We start from the raw sequence: 21,408 nt of genomic DNA, 5'->3' as shown, positions 1-21,408 counted from the left end.
TGTTTAAATCTCCAGCTGGCAGGGAGTAGACTTGCCTTCTCTGCCCATACTTTTGCAGGCAGGGAAGGTCTGTTTGTTTCTGTTTGGTGGGAGATTTAAAAATTCTCCTGCCAGGTGGAAGCAAACACATGTTTACCTGCTTGTGCTAGTGCAGGCAGGGAAACTTCTGTGTCCTGGGGGTGGGCTCTTCGGGACATAGTAACTGAGTTGCCTCTGAGGATGGGGTCCCGGGGGTCTTTAAAGGCTCAGGGAGAGCCCCACCTTCATTTAAACTTAGTTTCAGTCTCTAGGCCCCACAATAGCTTTGGGAGGGGGATGGCATGGCCCACCTCCATGTCAATTTTTACAATTGGACCCCAGGGGAGGGTGTCCCCGGGCCCTTTCAAGGCTCTGGAGTGGGGCTGCGTGGCCCCCTACTTCAATTTTAAAAATACATCCCAAGGGGAGGGCTCCCTGGACCCTCTAACTCCCTCCCAATGTTATCACATTTCGGATGCGGGGATGGGGTCCCTAGTGTGCAAAATTGGCTTGGGAGGGGGCCCCACTGACGTCCGATGCCCATATTAATGAATAAATGGCAGCCCACCATCTTGTTTTTTTTTTTGCCTTGATCCTGCGGGCCTCTTGTAGAGTTGTGGCAAAAATGGCTAGTTTTTTTAACTTTGGCCCTGGGGGGTCCCTCTTGGTCACCCCCACAGGGCCTAGGGGGGTAGGGTATCCCTACCCTGCTCCTATATATATATATATATATATATACATGTGTGTGTATATATATATATGTGTATATATATATATATATTCACTGAAAAAACCATAGGTTTCACACATGTTATAGTTAGCGGAAATTTTACTGATAAAAAACCAGTGAAATTGCCCCGTTATAGTTAGTGCTGGCAACTATAACTCACGCGACCGCAATCCTCTGCTGATGCTAATACTGTATTTAGACACTTATTTGCCCATGTCTTCTTCCATACATTTTTAGCTATACATATATTACAAATATTTTTTTTTCATAAAGACACATATGTCATCAGCAGAAGATTGCGGTCGCGTGAGTTATAGTTGCCAGCACTAACTATAACAAGGCAATTTCAATGGTTTTTTATCAGTAAAATTTCCGCTAACTATAACATGTGTGAAACCTATGGTTTTTTCAGTGAATTTGCAAGGTTTTTTAAATGCTAATTCCTAACTATAACCTGTGTGAAACCTATGGTTTTTTCAGTGAATTTGTACGGTTTTTTAAATGCTAAGTTACTTTACGCCATTCGAGGCGTGCGCGCCCACTTAACGCAGTTCGTTCCGTGCACGGTTTTTATCAACTTTAATAAGCCCTGTACATTTGGTGGCCTTCGGCCACCAAAAGCACAGGGGGTGGGGTCAATGTGGATAGTGTTTTTTTTATTTCGATTTTATAATTTCATGATGCCAAAATTTAGTTTTTTTTACCTATTAATAAGCCCTGTACATTTGGTGGCCTACGGCCACCAAAAGCACAGGGGGTGGGGTAAGTGTGGATAGTGTTTTTTTTTTTTTTTTTTTTTTACCGTACGCTTACGGTAAGCGTACGGTAAGCGTACTCGGCGAAATTGCCGAAAAAAAAATAAAACCGTTTTTGCTCTTGGGGGATGTTTGGGGACTCCCTCAACATGACTATGTGGGAGGGAGTTGTCAAAACAGCCCCGTAACATGTTTTTGGCCATCTTGTTTGATAAACAACACTCAGTGCGAGAGACAAAATGGCGGCCGCCGCTTCCTGGTTTCGGCCGATTCGAATGTTTACTAAGATCTAAGAGCCAATCAGAAACTCGCTCGCGCACGCCACCGTACGCTTACGGTAAGCGTACGGTAAGCGGGCTCAGATATATATATTGATTTAAAGGCTATTTTCTCAGAATCTACTGAACAGATTTACACCAAACCTACAAAAGGCACTTCCTTGACCTAGGGACTACCTCTCTGCCAAATTTCTAGTAATTCTGTTCAGCCGTTCGGGCTGTAGCTCGTTCTAAAGGTCCTATGGAAAAATGCATGGGAAAAACGCGTTTTGGGACCCCCCTTTTATCTCAGCCCCCGCTTGACGAATCCCCCCGAGACTTTCAGGGTAGGAGCGGAGCGTAGCGCCCCACCTATTTTGAGAAATTCGTGAGGATTCATCGACCGGCGCCAAAGTTATTCAAAATAGAATGTTGAGGTTTTCCTATGGAAAAGGGGTCCTAACTATAACTACCTACTGGCGACCGCCAGTAGGTAATATATATATATATATATATATATATATTCACTGAAAAAACCATAAGTTTCACACACGTTATAGTTACGAATTAGCATTTAAAAAACCTTGCAAATTCACTTAAAAAACCATAGGTTTCACACATGTTATAGTTAGCTGGACATTTCACTCGTAAAAAACCAATGAAATTCCCCCGTTATAGTTAGTGCAGGCAACTATAACTCACGCGACCGCAATCCTCTGCTGATGACGTGAGATATTACATCACTGTATTTAGACACTTATTTACCCATGTCTTCTTCCATTAATCTTTAGCTATACATATATTACAAATATTTATTTTTCAGAAAGACACATATGTCATCAGTGATGTAATATCTGACGTCATCAGCAGAGGATTGCGGTCGCGTGAGTTATAGTAGCTTCATTTTTTTTCAGCCGGATTCGCGCACCCAGCGCGAATTCGGCTGATTTTCGTTTATTTAAATAAATGCTGTTTTTGGCCCTGGGGTTCCCTGTGGAACCCCCTGCGCAGGCCTAGGGGGTCAGGGTGTTTCTACCCTGCCCCCTTTTGTTATTTTTCACCTTTTGTTTTTCTCTGTTACAGAGGCACAAGATGGCTGCCAACACTTCCTGGTTTGGAGTGTTGACAGCCAATTAGAATAAAGCTCGTGGTCAGGAGGGTCCGCGGATCCACCACGGCCATAGATATCGAAACTTTTATTTTTGGATTTTCTCAGCAACTACTGAACGGATTTACACCATTTAAAAAAGGTCTCTTTCTGAACCAAGGGCTACCTATTTGCCAAATTTGGTGTACTTCCTTTCAGCAGTTTAAGCTGTAACCGTGTCCAAAGTTTCCTATGGGAAATTGATTTTCTGACCTCTATTTTTTGAATTTCTCAGTAACTACTGAACGGATTTACTCCATTTAAAAAAGGTCTCTTTCTGAAACAAGGGCTACCTTTTTGCCAAATGTGGTGTAATTCCGTTCAGCAGTTCGGGCTGTAGCCGTGTCTAAAGTTTCCTATGGGAATTAACATGGAGAAAACACGTTTTGGGACCCCCTTTTTTTCTTGGCCCCCGCTTGCCGAATCACCCCGAAACTTTCAAGACAGGAGCTGACCGGAGCGGCGCCAAAGTTATTGGGAAAAGAAAAAACGCTTTTCCTATGGAAACTAGGTCCTAACTATAACTATCTACTGGCGACCGTCAGTAGATTATATTTATTATTATCTTCTGGCGGTCGCCAGTAGATAGTTATAGTTAGGACCGTGTTTCCATAGGAAATCTCAAAATTCTATTTTGAATAACTTTAGTGCCGGTTGACGAATCCTAGCGAAATTTTCAAAACTAATGGGGCGCTCTGCTCAGCTCCTACCCTGAAAGTCTCGGGGGGATTCGTCAAGCGGGGGCCGAGAAAAAAGGTGGGTCCCAAAATGCGTTTTCCCCATGCATTTTCCCATAGGACCTTTAGTCGAAGGTACAGCCCGAACGGCTGAACAGAATTACTTGAAATTTGGCAAAGAGGTAGTCCTCAGGTCAGGGATGTGCCTTTTGCATATATGGAGTCAATCTGTTCAGTAGTTCCTGAGAAAATTGCAGTTAAAGTACATAAATATCTATAGCCGCGCACCGTGCGCGCACCGTGCGCGCACCCTAACGTGCGCGAGAGTAATTCTGATTGGTGGTTACATGTCAGTCAACGTTCAAATCGGTCGAAATCAGGAAGTGTCGGCCGCCATTTTGTTTGTTTTGAGTGCGAGAGTGAAAAAGGAAGGTGGCGAACATGAAAAGGGGGCAGGGTAGAGAGTTCCTGACCCCCTAGCCTTTGTCAGGGGGTCCCTGAAGGACCCCGAAGGCAGAAAAAAACATTTAATTTTTTGTTTAAAAATCGCGGGGTGCGCGCACAGTGAAAAACCATTAAAAAATAAAAATAATTTTTAATACGTAGTTTATTGTAAAATAAATATATAAAAAATATAATAATAAATACATAACTTAGCATTTAAAAAACCGTACAAATTCACTGAAAAAACCATAGGTTTCACACACGTTATAGTTAGGAATTAGCATTTAAAAAACCTTGCAAATTCACTTAAAAAACCATAGGTTTCACACATGTTATAGTTAGGTGGACATTTCACTCGTAAAAAACCAATGAAATTCTCCCGTTATAGTTAGTTCAGATAACTATAACTCGCGCGACCGCCACTCTATCAAAAGGATGATGTCATCAGTGATGTCGTGAGTGATGCCACTGACCATGTCATGAGTGATGTAATATGTGACGTCATGAGCAGTGGATTGCGGGCGCGCGAGTTATAGTTATCTGAACTAACTATAACGGGGGAATTTCATTGGTTTTTTACGAGTGAAATGTCCACCTAACTATAACATGTGTGAAACCTATGGTTTTTTAAGTGAATTTGCAAGGTTTTTTAAATGCTAATTCCTAACTATAACGTGTGTGAAACCTATGGTTTTTTCAGTGAATATATATATATATACATATATATATATATATATATATATATATATATATATATATATATATATATATATATATATATATATATAGTGAACAAGGCAGCGTGAGTCTGCTGAAACGCGTAGATGTTACACCTCGTTCATCAGAATAAGGACCGAGTGCCCAGATTTGACCTTGGAGTGCTGGATGTTTATTTCATAAAAGAAATGTACCTATAATTGGATATATATAAATATATATATATATATAAATATATATATATATATAATATTTATTTATATATATACATATACATATATACATACATATATATATATATATATATATACATACATATATATATATATATATATATATATATATATATATATATATATATATATATATATATATATATATATATATATATATTACCTACTGGCATTCACCAGTAGGTAGTTATAGTTAGGACCTAGTTTCCATAGGAAGAGCATTTTTCGACTTGGCTATAACTTTGGTGTCATCTGACCAATCTGCTTGAAATGTTGCCAAAAAGTGTAATGGTGGGTACTAGTGATTGGGAGAGTTTGGGGGTGATCTGTGCAGCGGGGACCGAGAATTTGGGATGCGAAATAAGGTTGCGTTTGTAATGTTAATTCCCATAGGAACCTTTAGCCACAGCTACAGCCAGAACTGCATAACGGAATTACACCAAATTTGGCAGGGCGGTAGATGTTGGTTCAGGGAAGTGCCTTTTGCCTATTTGGTGTAAAACTGTTTAGTAGTTTAAGGGGAATTTAGGTTCTAAATTATAGTGATATCTCTGGCCGCGGAGTCTTGGACAACAAAGAGAGCTCGTGCAGGGAAATGCACTGCTCTGATTGGCTGCCAACACTTCAACCAGGAAGTGTTGGCAGCCATCTTGGGACTCGGCTTCAAGCTGAGTGGCCTAACAAACAATGAAAATAAAGAAAAGGGGGCATGGTAGGAATACCCTGACCCCTAAGCCATGCCGTGAAGGCATAAAACAATTTTTTTTTAAAGAAAAGTGCTGCAAATTTGTGATAATTGCAAATTCTCAGCAATATTTATTTAAAGCAAGCGCAGGCTCCCACACTCGCTTTAAAATAATCCCCGGGTGGGCCAGGTCCCAGGGGCATATACTAATTACAGGAGGGGACACACAAGGCCCCCCTCCTAGGGCTTATGAAAGTCCCAGGGACTGCCACCTCCCAGGGGCACTTCTGATAATAAATGTGGGCCGATCCACTGGACCCGCCCGAAGCCCCGGAAACCGCCACGTCCCCAGGGCTATTTTGAATTGTGGAGGTGGACCTCGTGAACCCCCCGCCCAGGTGAAGGCCACATCACCAGGGCTCATTCAAACAACATGGGGGGGCCTTGCGGACCCCTCTGCCCCGAAGACTGCCACCTCCCCTACCCCTGGGACCGCTACCTCCAATTGGCTAATTCAAAATTTTGGGGGGCCAAGTGGTCCCCCCAGCACTGGGGACCACCACCTCCCCAGGGATCATGTGATAGCAGGAGGGAGCCTCCAGAAGCCCTATATGGCCCTGGGTACTGCCACCCCCTATGTTTGCAGAGTCGTGGAGAAAGGGGGCATTGCCTGCTATCAGGTCTCAGCAATCCTGCTGTATGAGACTTACTGGAGGTAATAGGAGTCCTAGTTGACCACAAGGACATCCTTGGTGGCCAACTACCCCTCCTGTTATCTCCAATTAGTCCCACACAGTGGGATTGTTAAAATGTCTTCGGAGACTGCGCCCCCTTTCTCCACCACTCTGTTAACGTGGCTTGTGGTATACTACTGGTTCAGGCATTTAGTCCACTTCACTCCTGAGGGACCTTGAGGGCCAAGAAGCCCTCCTGGTACCTCCTGTAAGACCTACAAAGTGGGATTCCTGAGAACTGGTCAGAGGCACATCTCCTTTCTCGACCACTGTGCAAACACAGGTACTAGTTAAAAAACCTTAGAAATTGACTGAAAAAACAATGTTACAGGGACGTTATAGTTAGGCTGACATTTCACTTGTAGAAAAACAGAGAAATTCAGCAGTTATAGTTAGCTGAGTTAACTATATCTCGTGCCCCCGCGATGCACTGTTTATGACCTCACATAATACATCACTCATGACATGGTCAGTGAACCCACTGATGACATCACCCACTCACACCCTGTGTAACCTTTCATACACCTACTCCAACTTTAACACTCTCAAAACCATTGGCACACCCATACCAGTACTTATATAACCACTCACTGGTTCATAGGTCTACACACATTCACTCAGTCTCCCATACACCCACTCATACACCATCTCACTCACTATTACAGTCACTGATATATCCACTTATACAGCCATACAGCCACTCACACACTGTCAGTCACTCATAGAGCGACTCACACACTTGCTCACTCGCCTATAGAATCAAACAGACAGTCATTTATACACCTACAAATTCATACACACACCCACTCACTTATTCATACAGATACTAACATATAAACACTCACCCATACAGCCCCTCACAGATGCACTGTTTAAGCCTTACAGCCACTATCACAATCCCTCACTCACTCATTCAGTCACTGATATACTCCCAACATTCACACAATTTAGTCACTAACCCATGCATTCAGTAAGACACACATAATCACTCACTTAAACAGTCAGTCATGCACCTACTAAATCCTCCATTCAGACACTTATACACCCACTCATTCTTCAATACACCTTGGCATATATATATAATACATCTTTAAACTTTAACGAAAAATACAGCCACTGGATGATGTCATCAGTGATGTTATCAGTGATGTCATTTGAGATGTCATCAGTGATGTCACTGACCGTGTCATGAATGATGTAATATGTCACGTCATCAGCAGTGCATTGCGGGTGCGCGAGTTATAGTTAGCTGAACTTACTATTACGGGGGAATTTCTATGGTTTTGTACGGGAGAAATGCCCAACTAACTATAACGTGCCTGAAACCTATGTTTTTTTCAGTGTATTTCTAAGGGTTTTTAAAATGCTAATTTCTAACTATAACGTGCCTGAAACCTATGGTTTTTCTGTGAATTTCAAAGGTTTTTTAAATGCTAATTTCGAATTAAAATGTTTATTAAACCTCTGGTTTTTTCAGTAATTAAAAAAAAAAAAAGTGTGATTTTTGTAACTTTAATATCCCAAAAATAGTTTTTGTAATTTTTATGTTTGTTATTGAACTAATAAAATGTCTTCTTTTTTCTTAAATATTAATATATATATGTTTTTTTTAGAATAAAGTGGAGTCGCGCACCGATTGTGTACCTATCTCGGTGGGTGTGCGTATTCAAACCGCCATATTGGTAAAGTCGTGAATGATGCGCATTTCAGCCAGCCCACTCCGCTTACGCTTACAGGGAGGGAACTACAACGCTACATGTCCCAGGTCTTCCCTGTAGTAATCTCCTGATCACAGATCTAGTTGTCAGCATGCCACAGCCACTCCCTCATGGCTGTTTTACACCCACACCACACCCATGCAGCACAGGCATCACAGGACATGTGACCCTGCCAATAAAAAGGGCCGGGCGCACTTGCTCGACACCATTTCCACTCTCTATCTGGGTGTATCCATGTGCTTATTATGTTGGTGGCAGCCGAGGCACTTTGACCAACACGGGCCCCCCACAACGTCACGATGAATTGAGGTGCACAGAGTTGGTGGCAGCCGAAGCACTTTGCCGGACACTGGCCTCCTGTCACGTGACGATAACTTGAGGTGCACAGAGTTGGTGGCACCAGAGCTGAGCGGGTGTGCAGCCTGAGATGATGCCTGGCTTCGATACACTATCCTGGCAATCAAGACCCGATTTGAATTGTGAGCTCGGCTGGACCGTGTGTACGCCAAAGGCAGCTGGCTGTACAGACATGACTCCTCGGCGCGGTGCAGCGGGATGCGCTGGGGGCCTGTGTTGCGGAATCCAGCGAAGGCTGAGGAGGTTGCTCCGGAACGTGGTGGGCCCTTTTGGAGACACGCCAGTGGCGGCAGGTGGGCATTGGGGTCTAGGTGCGCAGGGTCGGGCAGTCATCGCTGGGCGGCAGACTGGTCTAGGGACCAGGGCTGGGATGCTTGCGAAAGATGTAGGAATCATTCACACTGCCTGAGAAGTTTGCGACGACAATTATGTACCGGCCCCGGTGGTCCAGTTTTGCCTGCACATTGTTGAAATGCGTGTGGCTTCTGTTGCGGTGATTGTGTGCAGTGTCGGCAGTCAGTTGCCCACAACACGTGCAGGAAGGCTGCTATGGTGTGGTTCCATTGCTTGGTCTCCAGCTGCCTCTGCGCAGTGTAGATGAAGTGAACATGCAGGTGTATCAAGCTGAAACAAACCGTGATGCTTACAGGTGTGATAAATCCTGCATAATGAGACCGTAACAGAAGTTCGTGTAGTTGTAATGTTCCTTTTCTTTCCTACGAAGGTTACGACCACACAAACTTCTGTTATGGTCATTTTGTGCAGGATTGATCAGACCGGTAAGCATTCCAGTTTGTCCAAGTACAATATGTTGTACCATATTACGTTTGTGACCATACTAACGTTTGACCATTGTCTTCATTTATCCAACAGGTTTCTGAATAGGGAGTTTTGGGATTTCCAGGACTATCTAAAGGTTTTTCGATCCACAAGATGATGTTCCCCGTTGGCAATGTCACTCGTTGTTTGATCTTTTTGTGTTGTTAATTCATGTTTTTCTACAAAAGTACTGTTTTTCCACTACTGTTGACTACTACACTTCATGACCAGGCGCACCCCCATTTCAGTGACTACAATCTTGGATCGGGAGCACTGAGGCGTCAAACAACGGCTGGGGTTTGGTTTGGTTGTGCAGGAATACTACAAATTGGGACAAGCGGGTGGTGCGGATGCAGGGACCCTACATTGCTTTTGTAGACATGCATCTAAGATGTGTGGGGAAGTTTAATAGGGTTGGCTGTGAGACTCCTCCGACTCTCGTAGTTGTTAGTTGGAAGATACCAGAGGCCAACAGGTGCAGCACAGCCAGCAGCTTTGTCTGCGTAACGCTGTTGATTGTCCGCTGTGTTGGTACCGTCAGCCTGTGGGCATTGTGGCAGTGTGCACAAACTTGAGAATGGTGCGATAATTCTATCGCCACTTTTGCTGCGCTAAACTGCCGATAAGTTCCAACTGTTGGGTTAGAGGGTGACTCTAAAACGAGCCCTTGTGTTTATTAGGACTTTGTTGTAGCTACATGAGAATCACAAGAAAAAAGATGAAAAAACAAGAAAAGTGGGCAGGGTACAAGCACCCTGACCCCCTAGGCCTGCACAGGGGATCCTACAAAAAGCCCCATTGCCCAAAAATTATTACTATTTTTTTTTTTTAAGCGGATGTGTGCACTAATCCGGACGAAAGAATTAAAAAAGCGATGGGGTGTATTCTCAAGAACTTATAGCTGAGTTATCAGCAGCAAAAGAATTATCATCCCATTCTCAACCTGGTGAAAACTGCCGATATCACCAGTTTTCCAGCGATAGCTTCAAGAAAAAAACATCGCCACCAATGAGAGCAACAACTAACGCTAATGATATGCAGAATAGGCGTTCCCGTGCAAAAAAAACACGAAAACACCACTTCCCGATATTATCAATGACCAGCGAAATCTGCGATGCGATCTAAAGACAGGCGATAAGCCACGTTAGCAGTAGGAATTTAACATCTGCCTTTTACTGGTGTAAAGCAGGATGACTACCTACAGTATGAAAGGGAGCCCAGCCCAGAACCACATCTGAGGACCAACATGTCATAGAGCTGCTGATCATGCAGCTCCGACACCCAAGAAGGCCACAACACCCACCGCCACCACCCCCAGGACCTCCCCCTCGGACCACACCCCCCTACTACCACCGAGGCAGCGCCGAACAGAACAGCAGACCTTCCCTAAATGGCATGGCCCCTCAGCCACACAATAGCTGAATGTTGGGAGATGTGAGAACCAAGTATTTGTGAAGGAGGCAAGTCACCCATCAATAACAATGCACACAATGCCAAGTGTAGTGGTAAAGTGCTCGACAGACCTCACTATGCAAATCACAGACCTCTCCATGTGTACATATACTGCTGGTGCTAGTAATGTTGTGGACAGTGGACGCAACCATGTTACCTCAGGCAGTGGGGAAGATCTCGGTCATGTAGCTGTGTCATCCCCCCTGTAAGTGGAACTGGAAGTGGAGTGGGCTGGTCCAACGTACGCCACTCCAGCGTAGGAGTGTAAATAAATAGGCCGGGTCTCTGGGTGTGGTTCACTTCTGTGAAGGCCAACTTGTCTGCCAGAGCGGCGGCCCTCACCCTGCCACGAGGCCGCCGCTGTGATCACGGGCCTCCTCGACACAGGCCCCCTGCAAACTGAGCGGCACAGCACCGCAGAGTTATGTCTGTACAGACTACTGCCTTTGATGTACACTGCGGACAGCAGGGCTCACAATTCAGATCGAGTCGCGATTGCAGATGACGCAGTCCAGTAGGCAACAGACATCACTCCTAGTGCGGCCCGGCTGGACCACGCATCATCGCTATCTGTGCACATGCTGAGTGCTTCAGGTGCCACTAACTGTGCAGCTCAACTCAATGCCACGTGCCTGTGGGCCCTTGCTGACCGGCCTACACTGCAGTCAGCAGGGCTGACAATTCAGATAGAGTCGAGATTGCAGATGACGCAGTCCAGTAGGCAACAGACATTGCTCCCAGTGTGGCCCGCCCGCACCATGCATCATCGCTGGCTGCGCACATGCTGAATGCTTCTGATGCCACCACAAGTCACTGCCACATGGCCTTCTTGACGCAGAATTCATTAGGCAAAAGACAGTGCTCCCAGTGTGGCCCGCCCGCCATTGTTGCTACTAACTCAGTGCACCGAAGTCAACACCACATGGTTGTAGGCCCTTGCTGACCTATGTCTCCGGACTACACTGCGGTCAGCAGGTCTCACACATATCCAATCCAATCCTGTCCTGCAAAGACACACCATCATTGCTGGCTGCACACACGCTGAGCTCTTCAGGTGCCAGTAGCTCTGTGCATCACAACTCATGGACCCTTTATGATTGACTTTCGTGCTGTAGACACCGGGCGCAACAATGTCACCTCAGGCAGCAGGAATATCCCGAAGGGACATTAACAATTTCTTCACATCAGCACACTCATCTCTGGTGCCCCTACCTCAGTGCACCACAAGTCATGGACCCTTTACGATACAATCTTTTGTGTGTGATTAAGATCTGGTGCACCAACCTTAGTGCACCACAAGTCATGGACCCTTTATGTTGGAATCTCTGTGTGTGATCCGATGATCACTGTTGCAGTTGTTGCCAGCACCAACCACTCGAGGGCTGGCTTAAACTCACCCCACACGCACCCAGCACAGAAATCACTGGACGTGTGACCCTTGTAATAAAAAGGTGCCGAGCACACGTGCCCATAGCCAGTTCCACTATCTATCTAACTGTGTCCATGTGTTCATTATGTATGCATGATGACCCTGGTCTCTACCACATTACATTGTGCTGTTGACTGCGCATGCAACCATGTTACCTCTGACAGTGGGGAAGACCTCGGTTATGTAACTTTGTCTGGGTCATTCTATGAGTACATGGGTAGAGACTGGATGATTAGAGTACTGCAAGGAGAGTGTATAGTGAATTTATAAGTGCTTGGAGATTGGTGGAGTTATTGGATAAGTACATATGTTGGCGGAGCCTAACCCCCCGAGCACGAGCTCTAACTTGCTGCCAACCAGTAGCAACCCCGGCGGAGCATCAGGATTGCAAACCAAGCCTTGGGAAAGGCCCAGAATCCTATTTGCAAGATATTCCCAGCCCCACAGGTGGATCATTGACATACGACGGATAGAATCTACGGAATTCTGTAAGCGTAAGCAGAGTGGGCAGAGCCGGCGCATGCCTGTCAGGGGCGCAACTAGAGCCAAATTTCGGGGGAGGCTGATAAAAATTTCGGGGGGGCTAATTCTTCCAGTCATAGGCAGAGTGGATATGCAGGGGCTCTAAGAGGTGAAATCACAAAAAAAACTTAATTTACAGGTAAATGGTTTTTTAAAGACCTGTTTACTCGGGTGCCGCGTTGAGAGCCGTGCACCCTGCGCGTTCACACTGGGGGGCCGTGCTGAGAGCCGCACACCCAGCGCGTTCACACTAGGGGGTTGCGCTGAGAGCCACGCACCCAGCGCGTTCACACTAGGGGGCCATGCTGAGCGCCGCATTAGGATCGCCACTCCAAACTTTTCTAAAAAGAAATGGTCCACTTTCATTAATTTATATTCGCCCCGAGGACCCCATCACCCGAAGCATGCCAAATTCTTGAATGTTTTTATTAATCTTTAGGAAAGGGGGCCGCGTGGTCCCTCTTCCCTTGTCCACTACTGGCCCCGGGGACCCCATCCCCCAGGGCCTGGCCTCTTCATTGGGGACTGTGGGGGGAGTCCCAATGCCCCCACGCTCCCACCGGCTCCCCGCCTCCTGCGGGAACCGGCTTTGCTTTTGGGCAAGGGGAGCTGCTAACATACAGCTACCCTTGCCCAAAAGCAATCCTGCTTTGCTTCTTTGAAATCTCCGAGATTATCTGCGTCGTACCCCAGGGTTCCTCCATCAGCCCGACACTGTTCAACATATACATGGCCCCGCTCGCACACGTCGCCTGACAGCACGACCTCAACATAATCTCCTATGCCGACGACACTCAACTGATCCTCTCCCTCACCAAGGACCCGATCACCGCCAAAGCCATCCTCCACGAAGGAATGAAGGCCGTCACCGACTGGATGAAGACCAGCCAACTGAAGCTGAACACAGACAAAATGGAGGTCCTCATCCTCGGCTCCTACCCTTCAGCCTGGGACGACTCCTGGTGTCCGATGGCACTGGGGGCAGCCCCGACACCCACCGACCATGCACGCAACCTGGGAATCATCGTCAACTCAATGCTCTCCATGACCAAGCAAGTCAACCCGTCTCCTCCTCCTGCTTCAACACCCTCCGCATGCTCCACAAGATCTACAGGTGGATCCCGACAGATACAAGAAGAACAGTCACCTAGGCACTCGTTAGCAGCAGACTCGACTACGGAAACGCCCTCTATGCAGGAGCCCCGACCAAGCTCATCAAATGACTGCAACGCATCCAAAACGCCTCGGCACGACTGATCCTCGACGTACCATGCCACGGCCACATCATTTTATTATTTTATTTTATTTAAAACATTTATATAGCGCAACTGTCACCTGGCAGGTATCCTGGCGCTGAGAGATTACTCCTGAGATGAAAAGAGACGGGAGACTGGGGAGGGGTTGTGAGGGATTTAGGGGAAGAGCCAAGTTTTAATCCGCTTTCTGAATGGAAGGAGTTGTGAAATTTGGCGGATGTCGACCGGCAAACTATTCCAGAGTTTAGCGGCGGCCACTCTGAAGGATCTTCCCCCAGTCCTTACCTTGTTGAATCTGGGTACCCTCACAAGGCAGGCTGAGGCGGATCGGAGAGTTCTGGTGGGGGTGTACCAGGAAAACATTTTTTGTAGGGATCTGGGGCCAGTTCCGTGTAGTGCTTTGAAGACAAGGCAGAGTGCTTTAAAGGCTATTCGCTGCTTCAAAGGGAGCCAGTGTAGCTCGGCTAAGGCTGCTGTGGCCGAGGATCTCCTGGTCCATCCGAGGGCTAGTTTGGCTGCGGCCGACTGGACTCTTTGGAGTCTGTCCAGTAGCACAGCTGGGGACTCGAGCAGAAGTGCATTACAATAGTCAAGGCGACTAAGGATAGTGCACCTGACTATTAGTGCTCGAGCCTGTGCGGGGAGTAGTGGCATGATTTTGCGTAAAGAACGCAGTAGGGCCGAGCAGGTGGAGACTGTTTTGGTTACCTGCGTTTCCATGCTGAGTTTGTTGTTTAGCATAACACCCAGATTGCGGACACTAGTGACCGGCTGTGGTTTTTCTGGGGTTTCCGGGGGCCAGAATTCCGTGGGGAATAGGCGAGGAATCCGGCTCCCAGTGCAGAACAGTACCTCGGTCTTGGAGGAATTGAATTGCAGGGAATTATTGTGCAGCCAGCCGGCTGTGTCTCTTAAGCAGTCGTGGAACGATTCCATGGGAATTGAGTCTTCCCCCTCCCAGGAGAGGATAAGCTGGGTGTCATCCGCGTAGTTTATAGTTTTCAGTCTGTGGGATTTAATCAGGGTGATTAGTGGTTTCAGATAAACGTTAAAAAGGATCGGGCTGATGGACGAACCCTGGGGCACCCCGTGAGGTACTGGGGAAAAGGCGGATTGAAAAGGGGGGAGGGACACCGCCTGTTTCCTATCTCGCAGGTATGAGTGGAACCAGAGCAAGGCGGTGCCGTCGACCCCTGCCTCTCTGAGCCTCTTTAGCCGAATTACATGGTTGACCGTATCGAATGCGGCAGACAGGTCCAATAAGATCAAGGCCTCTGCGTGGCCCCTGTCTGCACGCATACGAAGTTCTTCCATGGCTGTAAGCACAGCCGTTTCGGTACCATGGGCTGGGCGAAATCCGAAATGGAAGTCGTCCAGAATGTGATTCTGCTCTAGATGTGTCCCCACCTGAGAAACCTGCACTGGCTGCCCGTCATCAAAAGGATATCCTTCAAGCTCCTCATCCACGCACACAAGGCACTCCAGAAGACCGGCCCAGCCTACCTCAACAAACGACTTTCCTTCTACATCCCCAACTGCCAGCTCCACTCCGCTCCTCCGACCTCGCACTCGCCACCATCCCGCACATCCGAAGAACAACCACCGGCGGGAGGTCCTTCTCCCACCTTGCCGCCAAGACCTGGAACACCCTCCCACTGAGCCTACGACAGACCCAAGACCTGCTGACCTTCAGGAGGCTACTCAAGACCTTGCTGTTCGATCAGTAGTGCCCCCCCCCAGCGCCCTGAGACCCTCACGGGTATGTAGTGCACTCTACAAATGTTTGATTGATTGATTGATTTGAAGCGAGAGCAGCTTATCCTCCTCTTGCTTCAACGAAGCAAACCAGGGTTTGCTATAACAGTGTGCAAGACGTGCTTCCACCCTGTCATAGCAAACAACAATGTCCCGGGCTGGGCTCCCCTGGACATTGTAGGAGCCGGCCCCGGGGGGTGGCGGTCCTCAGGGTCATCTGGGGCTCCAGGAGGGGGGCTGCGGGGGAGGTGGTGGTCCCCGGGGCTTCGGGGGGCCCACCAGGCCCCCTTCATAGTTAATTAAAGCCCCGGGGGTGGTTAGCCCCGGGACTTGGGGGGGCCTCGGAGGCCCCCCGACAATTGCAAAACAAACCCCGGGGAGGTGGCGGTCCCTGGGGCGGTGGAGGCCCGCAGGCCCCCGCAATATAATTATAGGATTTCCCCCAGTACCTGACCCACCCAGGGGCTCATTTAAATGAAGTGAGGGAGCCCCCACTTAATTTTATTTTTTTTTCGTCTGGATTCGTGCACCTAGTCCTTGTGGGGCCCCGCTGAGCAGGACTAGGTGGTCAGGGTGTTTCTACCCTTCCCCCTTTTCTTCTCTTTTAATCTTTTTTCAACTGTTTTCTTGTGACACGGTTCTACCGAGTCACAAGATGGCTGCCAACACTTCCTGGTTTGGAGTGTTGGCAGCCAATCACAGTGAAGCTCATGGTCGTGGCAGCCAATCACAGTGAAGTGTGTGGTCAGGAGGGTGCGCGAACCCACATATCGAAACTTTTCTTTTTTGAACTTCTCAGCAACTACTGAACACATTTACACCATTTAAAAAAGAAGACGCTTTCTGAATCAAGCACTACCTTTTTGCCAAATTTGGTGTAATTCCATTCAGCAGTTCGGGCTGTAGCCTTGGCTAAAGTGTCCTATGGGAAATCGATTTTTTAACTTTTATTTTTTGAATTTCTCAACAACTACTGAACGGATTTACGCCATTTTAAAAAAAATTCGCTTTTTGAACCAAGCTCTACCTTTTTGCCAAATTTGGTGTAATTCCGTTCAGCAGTTCGGGCTGTAGCCTGTAATAAATGGAAATTAACATGGAGAAAACACTTTTTGGGACCCCCCTTTTTTCTCAGCCCTCGCTTGATACATCACCTCCAAACTTTCGGGATAGATGCTGACTTAGATAGACCTTTTTTGGGGAGAATTTCGCGAACATTCGTCAAACGACGCCAAAGTTATTAGCAAATGAAAAAATACTTTTCCTATGGAAACTAGGTTCTAACTCTAACTACTTACTGGCGACCGCCAGTAGGTTATGGTTATATATATATGTATATATATATATATATATATATATATATATAAATATATATATATATTCACTGAAAAAACCATAGGTTTCACGCACGTTATAGTTAGGAATTAGCATTTAAAAAACCTTGCAAATTCACTTAAAAAACCATAGGTTTCACACATGTTATAGTTAGCTGGACATTTCACTCGTGAAAAACCATTGAAATTCCCCCGTTATAATTAGTGCACGCAACTATAACTCACGCGACCGCAATCCTCTGCTGATGACGTCAGATATTACATCACTGTATTTAGACACTTATTTACCCATGTCTTCTTCCATTAATTTTTAGCTATACATATATTACAAATATTTTTTTTTCAGAAAGACACATATGTCATCAGTGATGGAATATCTGACGTCATCAGCAGAGGATTGCGGTCGCGTGAGTTATAGTTGCCTGCACTAACTATAACGGGGGAATTTCAATGGTTTTTCACGAGTGAAATGTCCAGCTAACTATAACATGTGTGAAACCTATGGTTTTTTAAGTGAATTTGCAAGGTTTTTTAAATGCTAATTCCTAACTATAACGTGTGTGAAACCTATGGTTTTTTCAGTGAATTTGTACGTTTTTTTAAATGCTAAGTTATGTATTTATTTTGTTTTATTTTTTAAGGTTTTTCACCGTGCGCGCACCGCATGCCCACGTTATGCCGTTTGCGGAATATTTCCGTTTCTACCGTACGCGCACGCTACGCGTACTCTGCGATTGTTCGCAAAAAAACTTAAAGGAAATTTTGGCCCTTGGGGGTCCTTCTGGGACCCCCTGACTAAGGCCAGGGGGTCAGGAACTGTCCACCCTGCCCCCTTTTCACGTTCTCCACCTTTGTTTTTCACCCCCTCAGACTGCGAGAGACAAAATGGCGGCCGACACTTCCTGGTTTCGACTGATTCGAATGTTTACTAAGATCTAACAACCAATCAGAATCGTGCTCACGCATGGCAGCGTGCACGTATGGTAAGTTTTACCGTACGCGCACGGTGCGCGCTTACAGATATATATATTGATTTAAATGCTATTTTCTCAGGAAATACTGAACAGATTTACACCAGACCTGCAAAAGGCACATCCCTGACCTGAGGACTACCTCTCTGCCAAATTTCAAGTAATTCTGTTCAGCCGTTCGGGCTGTAGCTTGGACTAAAGGTCCTATGGAAAAATGCATGGGGAAAACGCGTTTTGGGACCCCCTTTTTCTCAGCCCCCGCTTGATGAATCCCCCCGAGACTTTCAGGGAAGGAGCGGAGTGGAGCGCCCCACCTGTTTTGAAAATTTCGCGAGGATTCGTCAATCGGCGCCAAAGTTATTCTAAATAGAATGTTGCGGATTTCCTATGGAAACACGGTCCTAACTATAACTATCTACTGGCGACCGCCAGTAGATTATATATATATATATATATATATATATATATATATATATATATCTACAGGCGAAACGCGTCTAACGTTTGTGCTGACAATAAAAATATTGAGCGCAACAGACAAGTCGTCGACTTTCCTTTCTTATAAGGAACCCTTTTGTTTATATATATATATATATATATTACCTACTGGCGGTCGCCAGTAGGTAGTTATAGTTAGGACCACGTTTCCATAGGAAATCGGCAACATTCTATTTTGAATAACTTTGGCGCCGGTCGACGAATCCTCGCGAATGTTTCAAAATAGGTGTGGCGCTATGCTCCGCTCCTACCCTGAAAGTCTCGGGGGGATTCGTGAAGCGGGGGCTGAGATAAAAGGGGGGTCCCAAAACGCGTTTTTCCCATGCATTTTTCCATAGGACCTTTAGACACAGCTACAGCCCGAACGGCTGAACAGAATTACTTGAAATTTGGCAGAGAGGTAGTCCTCAGGTCAAGGAAGTGCCTTTTGTAGGTTTGGTGTAAATCTGTTCAGTAGATTCTGAGAAAATAGCCTTTAAATCAATATATATATCTGAGCCAGCGTACGGTGCGCTTACGGTGCGCTTACCGTACGCGTACGGTGGCGTGCACGAGCGCGATTTTGATTGGCTCTTAGCTCTTAGTAAACATTCGAATCGGTCGAAACCAGGAAGCGGCGGCCGCCATTTTCTCTCTCGCTCCCTGAGTTGGGCAGCAAAAACGAACCCCAAAAATGTGTAAAGAGGCAGTTTCATGAGATCCTAACCACCCAGCATTGATACAGGGGTCCCCAAACCACTCCCAAGCCCAAAAAAAAAAAATATTTTTTTTCGGAAAATCGACGATTACGCTTACCGTACGCGTACGGTAAAAATGTATAAAAAAAAAAATTATCCACATTCTCCCCACCCCGTGTGTAAATGGTGCCCGAAGGGCACCATTTTTGCATGGCATATTACAGCTATGAATTTAACAAAGAATACATTTCACAAAGATGCGCATAATATGTCCCCCATGTGCGCACGGTGCGCGAAGCGCATCGTGCGTACATGGCCCATCCCGCTTAACGTGGGCACGCGGTGCGCGCAGCGCACCGCGTGACCACCGTGCGTGCACGGCACTAACTGCGTAAAGTGGGCGCGCGGTAGCGCGAAGCGCTCCGTGCGCGCACGGAATGAACTGCGTTAACTGGGCGCGCACGCCACGAATGGCGTAAAGTAACTTAGCATTTAAAAAACCGTACAAATTCACTGAAAAAACCATAGGTTTCACACACGTTATAGTTAGGAATTAGCATTAAAAAAACCTTGCAAATTCACTGAAAAAACCATAGGTTTCACACATGTTATAGTTAGCTGTACATTTCACTCGTAAAAAACCAATGAAATTCCCGCGTTATAGTTAGTGCAGGCAACTATAACTCACGCGACCGCAATCTTCTGCTGATGACATATGTGTCTTTATGAAAAAAAAATATTTGTAATATATGTATAGCTAAAATTTAATGGAAGAAGACATGGGCAAATAAGTGTCGAAATACAGTATTAGCATCAGCAGAGGATTGCGGTCGCGTGAGTTATAGTTGCCTGCACTAACTATAACGCGGGAATTTCATTGGTTTTTTACGAGTGAAATGCACAGCTAACTATAACATGTGTGAAACCTATGGTTTTTTCAGTGAATTTGCAAGGTTTTTTTAATGCTAATTCCTAACTATAACGTGTGTGAAACCTATGGTTTTTTCAGTGAATATATATATATATATATATCTCACGAAGAAATCCCAATGCCACGACAGACACTCGGCGTAACACACGGGCACAAACTCCGAAAGCTAGTATGAAAAAGGATGGTAGTTTATTCACACATCAAAAAAGGTCCAACATGACGCGTTTCGGCTGCCAAACATGCAGCCTTGATCACATGAATATATATACATTATTTATTTTGCTTTCACTTCAGGACAGGGGACTTAGCCCCTGAGTCCTGTAATGGCTGGCTGCAACATTTTTCTCATGCTGCTGGCAGCTAATCAGAGCGCTTTCTCCTGAGGGAATCTGACTCCGGAGGGAGCAAAATGGCCCAAGGGAAAAAAGCTCCCTGGGCCAATCAGAATGCTCTATTTTTTATAATTGGGTTTGAGGGACTCTCACAAGAGTCTCTCGAACCCACCCATCTAGATATACAAATATTTTTCTCCCTGTTTGACGTATCACCCTGAAACTTTCCAGAAAGGAGCAAAAGTGAATTTGCTTTTTTATGGAAGGTTTTGTGAACCAAAAAAGCCTTATCTACAGAAAAGCTGATCTAACTATAACTACCCAGTGGTGATCGCTACTGAGTGGGTAATATATATGTGTGTGTGTGCATGTGTGTGTGTGTGTGCGCGTGCGCTCATGCGTTTGTGTATGTATGTGTGTTTAAGAATCTGAAAAAGTTATTGGTCTTTGACTCCTCCCAACACTGAATAGGAATTGGAAAGCTTTGCACTTTGAATGAATGACTGAATGCCTGATTGAATTGCGAATGAGAGTTGTTCTTGTTTCGCTTTGCTTACCCAAATGTTACATCTCATGCCATGGTATTTTAATGACTAATTGTCTATTATAATGGGCAGAGTCTGGAATATTAGACCGTGGTGCATTTAAAAAGTGTAGACTTATGCATTTAAACAAAGTTTTCTTGTATTTCGCTCTGCTCATAGGCCCTGGCAACAATAAAAAACTGCAAAACAGTAAAAATTGTTTACACAGCCACGAATGTAATACATCTAAAAGCTGTCACCTATAATCATGAACTCACAAATCATTTACAGTACTTTCCATTACAGAGAATCCAACAGCAGGAAGCCATTGTCTGAATCTAGTGTTACACCCAAGCCCCATCTATCTGATCTGCTGCCAGAGTAAACTTTATTTCTGCAGATTTTAGAAGCGCACTGTCATGTCCTAAAACATAAG

This window comes from Triturus cristatus, chromosome 4_1 (genome assembly GCF_964204655.1).
Source record: "Triturus cristatus chromosome 4_1, aTriCri1.1, whole genome shotgun sequence".
In the NCBI taxonomy this organism is placed as follows: Eukaryota; Metazoa; Chordata; class Amphibia; order Caudata; family Salamandridae; genus Triturus; species Triturus cristatus.
The sequence above is the reverse complement of the archived record's forward strand: the minus strand, read 5'-3'. Positions refer to the sequence as shown.